Below are 5,352 nucleotides of genomic sequence, written 5' to 3'. Positions count from 1 at the left end.
TCTTCCGGATTATCGGCGAGACAACTTTGAGTGGCAGTTAGTCGAAGCCAATCAAGAGTTTCCAAGGGTGTGGGTGTGGGTACCGTGAAGTTTGCGTGGCGGCACCGATGTCCAATTGCAGCGCAGGATGACACACGATTGGCCAATCAGACGTTGGCTTGGGGAGACAAGCTCGTCTGGCGGATGGGGTTCGGCTGTTGAGTGACGGCGATACAACTAATCGTGACTCGAGCTGTCGCCCGAATCCAATCAAGTGCTGCCCGCTGTGACCGTCCAGGGCGGGAGCGCCCTCCGTTTATCAGGGCGCCCACATCCGGACACCATTTGGATCGTGAAAAAGGAGCTTTCGTGTCTTTTGATCGAGTGATTGCAGTTCTGACCTCCCGCCAACATCGGCAAACTGACCAATCAGGTTGAGGAAGGGGATGATTGACATCTACTGTCCACAGTTCCAGTCGGTGAAAGGGGTGGGGTTACCGACCAATCGGAGGCAAGACGCCGGCTCGTGTCGGCCAATGAGACGGTTAAGGGGCGGGATTCAGTTGTGCCATATGACCGATGGTGTCCTTGGCCAATGAAAATGGGAGGCGGGGCAAGAGGCACAGCCTGAGAAATAGGCCTGAAAAATGTCGGCAATTAATGTAAAAACAACACAAATAACCCAGGCACACAGTGAGGTGAGGTTTAACTATAAAATGCAGTGAAACATCGGCAAATAACGAATTATATTCGCTAACAGACCCAAAGCAATTGATAAAATTATTTTTAAAAAACAAATCTGGTTCGGCCCAACACGTTCATGCTGACCCACCCCACCTCCCCATAGCCAGCTCTCGGTCTTTCTCCCGCGCCATTCGTGGGAGAATACATCCCCCACCCTGGGGTACAACCCCCCCCCCCCCCACCCCGTGGATGCACATCCCAACCTGAGGGCATACATACCCCTCACCCCGGGTGATACACAACCCCCAACCCAAAGCCATGCTGGGGGTGAGTGGGCTTGCGTTTCATCACAACACACCAGGCACGATTCTGGCCTCTCGCCCATCGAGTCTGCAGCCCCCATTCTGGCCACTCGGCTCATCGAGTCTGCTGCCCCATTCAGTGAGATCACAGCTGATCTGACCATGGATTCAGCTCCACTGACCCGCCCCTTCCCTTCCCCAGAACCCTGTCTCCTTGTTCCTTTCCTATTTCTTGTCTGTTTACCAGACTAGGCACATAGTGTACACTCCTGCAGTTGGTGTATCTCATCTCCCTGTGTGGCTGCAGCAAGAGCAAAATTTATTGCATTTGGTAATTGAAATGATATGTATGACAATGAACTTTCATGTATCATATCTCAGGAGAGGTTCCCCAGGATGTGGCCTGGATTGGAGGGGATGGGTTACGGGGAGAGGTGGGACAAACCTGGGTTGGTTTCTCCAGGGCGTCAGAGGCTGAGGAGGTTAGGACACACCTGATGGAGGTTTGTAAAATGATGAGGGGCAGTGATAGGGTGGACAGTCCGATGGTTTCCCCACGGTGGAAACGTCACACACTGGAGGGTGTGTTTAAAGTGGGGGGGGGATGTGTGGGGCAAGTGAGAGTGGTGGGTGCCTGGAAGGGGCTGTCAGGGGCAGTGGTGGAAGCAGATCCAACAGTGGTGTTTGAGAGGTTCCAGACAGACCCATGTACATGAAGGGAGGGGAGGGAACAGATCAGGGGCTGGCAGGTACAGTTTTAGTTTAGTTTGGGCATTATGTCCAGTGCAGACATGAAGGTTGAAGGGTCTGTTCCTGCAGTGGGCTGTTCTGTGTTGGAAGGGTAAGCTGGAGGAACTCAGCAGGTCAGTGGATATAAATGGTCAGGCAATGTTTCAGGTTGGGATCCTTTCTTGAGATTCTTTACTTCAAGATTTTCTTATTTGCCATGTAATAATACAGAACGTTCATGATTACACAAAATTGCCTTCTGCTGCTCCCTGGAGTCTGCAACTCCTTGTGGCCGCTGCCGAACACGGGTGCCACCATCTTGGGCACAGACTCATTTGGCAATCCTGATGCAGTTATGGGCGGCATGGGGGTTAGTCTGTAAGGAGTTTGTACGTTCTCCCTGTGACTGTGTGGGTTTTCCCCGGGGGGGGGTCCAGTTTCCTCCACCACTCAAAATATACCGGGGGTGTAATTGGGTGGCCTGTTACTGTGCTGTGGGTTTAAATTTAAAAGTAAAATAAAAATGTAATTTGCCCAGAGTTGTGCCAATTTACACCAATTCCAGAATGGTGTACTAAAAGATCAAAACATTATGGTACAGGGCAGAATATTGAAAAACACCCAGATATTGGGAGCTGAAATGTTCTCGTTTATCCCAACTATACAGCTTATAGTTTGGATGGCAAACCTCCCACTGACCTGACCTGGGACAAGCACATTGATGAGACAGTGAAGAAAGCACCAACCCCTCTCCCTTCACCAACACAAAGGTAGAAGGTGGTGAATGCAGCTCAGAACATCATGTAAACCTCCTTTCCGCCACAGACTCCACCGACATCCCGAAGGACCCATCAGGACCATCTCCCGTCAGGGAGAAGGCTCAGGGGGTGTGAGATCACACACTGTTAGGGTTAAAGACAGCTTCTTCCCCACAGACATAAGGAAAGGTATATGAGGGGCGAGAGTGTGTACAGGGGAGAGTGTGTGTACGGGGGAGAGTGTGGACGGGGGAGAGTGTGTACAGGGAGAGTGCGTGGCACGGGGAGAATGGGTATGAGGGAGTGTGCACGGGAAGAGTAAGAATGGAAGAAGTGTGTATGGGGAGAGTGTGTATGAGTAGAGTGTGTACGGGTGAGTGTATACGGGTGAGTGTGTACAGGGAGAGTGTGTATGGAGAGAGTGTGTACAGGGGAGAATGTGTACAGGGGAGAATGTGTATGGGGAGAGTGTGTATGGGGAGAGTGTATGGGGGAGAGTGTACGGGGAATGAGTGTGTATGGGGTGAGTGTGTACAGGGGGAGTGTGCATGGGGCTGTGTATATGGGGTGGAATGTGTGTACGGGGTTAGAGTGTGTTTGGGGAGAGTGTGTATGGGGGAGTGTGTACGGGGAGTGTATACAGGGTGGAGTGTGTGTACAGGAAATAACATGTAAGGGGAGAGTGTACATGGAGAGTGTGTGTACGGAAAGAGTGTGTACAGGGGAGAGTGTGTGTATGGGGGAGAGTGTGTGTATGGGGAGAATGTACGGGGGAGTGTGAATGGGGAGAGTAGGGGAGAATAAGTGTGTACGGGGAGAGTGTGTACGGGGAGATTGTGTACAGGGGGAGTGTGTATGGGTAGAAAGTTTGTACAGGGGAGGATGTGTATAGGGAGGAACGATGTAGGGAGAGTGAGTGGAGGGATGGTCTTGGGGGGGTGGTGGGAAGAGAAATGTGGGATGTTTCCTTCCTTTGGTTAATCACTGTTCTGGGTGTATTTTGACCAGATTCGGAAATTAAATGGAGACAGTGGTCTGGTCTCAAAGAGTTGCCTCTCCTCCTCAGCCTGACCACAGGAACCTCAGACAGTCGTGGCACACAGCACGCCCTGCAGATGGCTGCGTTGGGAGAGAGGCTTTCACCGACATCGCTGCGGGGGGGGGGGGGGGAGAGCAGAGGTTCCACCATACCCACCAACCCTCTCACTAAAACTAAGGAGGGATGGGTGGAGAGGGGGGATCGCATTGTGGAAGGAGGGGAGAGAGGAGGTAGGGTCCTTTGGTCCCTCCACCCATCCCTGTCTATAACCCCCTCTGGTCCCTCACACTCCTCCCTGTCTCTGTATCCCCCTCCAGACCCCACACCCCTCCCTGTCTCTTTAACCCCCTCAGGTCCCCTACACTCCTTGTCTCTGTAACCCCCTCCGGTCCCTACACACCTCCCTGTCTCTGTAACCCCCTCCAGTCCTTACACCCTCTTTGTCTCTGTATCTGGAAATATGTGATTTTATAGGTATCTTAATTGGTAAAAATTTATTTGTGTGTGTGAGGGTGTGTCTGAGGATGTATTTGTGTGAGGGTGTTTTGAGGGGGTTTGTTTGTAAGTGTGTGTGAGGCTATGATGAGGGGAATTTGTGTAAGAGTGTCAATGTGTGAGGGTGTGTGTGTGTGTGTGTGTGTGTTACAGTCTCTATTTTTTATGATGTGTTTTCATTGGGAATAACTCTTGTGAAAAGTGGGGCTGTATTTGCATAAACATGCATTAAAAAAAGAAATGTGCTGCCAAAGTGTTCCTGAAAATTGTTCTGAACCACACCAATTCAATTTCTGAAAATTCACTTAAAGCTCATCTTTGAGGACATCTTTGAGGAGAGTGGAGGTGAGGGGAAGGGAGTAAGAGAGTGAGAGGGAGGGGGGAGAGAGAGAGAGGGTTGGCGTCATAGCCTTGGAGGCGCTTCTGCCGCATTCAGGTGAATATGTCTTTAGTCGTAAGGGGGGGGATTATGCGGCTTTACCAAGGGGTGTTCAGGCCACCTGAAAGGGCCTGGAGAGAGAGGGAGGAGGAGGAGAGGGAGAGGGAGATAAAGAGGCAGAGAGAGAGAAAGTGAGTGTGATCGAAAACCCATCTCCCTCCACTTTCACCAGCTCCACAGCCTCTGCTCCCCCGCCCCTTCAAGGGAGACAGTACCATTGACTCGCTGCCTTCCGCGAGGAAACATTAGCCCCCCTCGTCTCCGTCTTAAAACCGGGATAGCCCTTGATTTTTAAACGGTGACCCCCTGGTTCTCGATTCTCCCACAGGAGGAGATGTCCTCTCCACATCCACCCTGTCGAGACCCGTTGGGATCTGAGACATTTCCATCTGGTCCCCACCCCTCACCCTCACCCCCAAACTCCTACAAGCCCACCCTGTCCCACCCATCCTCATGGGTCGTCCCACCCATTCCAGGGATGGGTCCAGTAAACCTCTGAACTGCTCCCAATGCACTAACGCCCTTCCTTGAATGAGGACACTATCCTTTGCTCTGTTGGTCAGGTCTCACTGACTCCCTGTACAACTAACACACAACCTCCCCACTTCTGTATCCAATCCCTGTTCAGTCAACGGGTAAAGATGTGATAGCTGACATCAATTTGCCTCAGAAATGTGGAAGGAACTTGGTTTTAACTTAATTCTACGGCACTCCCAAACACTGGGCCTTTGTGACTGAGACAGTGGTTTAATCCTGAACACCAACAATTTTATTTTTGGATTCATTTTTGTCATTATTTTACAACAGAACAAGTGGTTGGAATACACCCTGTTGTCAGTGTCACAGTGGGGGGAGAGGGGAGGGGGGAGGGGATGAGAGGAGGGAAGCAGGAGAGAGGAAGGAAGCAGGAGAGAAGAGGGAAGCAGG

At 51.4% G+C, this 5,352-nt stretch overlaps 1 long non-coding RNA gene across 2 annotated transcripts; it reads left to right on the top strand.

The window, feature by feature from the left end:
* The first annotated feature begins 33 nt into the window (after nt 1-33).
* LOC138746849 (uncharacterized) lies at nt 34-4,264 on the top strand. Of its 2 annotated transcripts, none has more exons than XR_011347155.1 (3): nt 34-412; nt 2,362-2,641; nt 3,461-4,264. It is a non-coding gene; the product is annotated as an uncharacterized lncRNA (long non-coding RNA). The 2 variants fall into 2 exon arrangements; XR_011347154.1 differs by lacking the exon at nt 34-412 and adding an exon at nt 428-677.
* Nucleotides 4,265-5,352: the final 1,088 nt, after the last annotated feature.

This window comes from Narcine bancroftii, chromosome 12, assembly GCF_036971445.1.
Source record: "Narcine bancroftii isolate sNarBan1 chromosome 12, sNarBan1.hap1, whole genome shotgun sequence".
Lineage (NCBI taxonomy): Eukaryota > Metazoa > Chordata > Chondrichthyes > Torpediniformes > Narcinidae > Narcine > Narcine bancroftii.
Note: the sequence above shows the minus strand (reverse complement) of the source record. Positions and strands in the feature narration are given on the sequence as shown.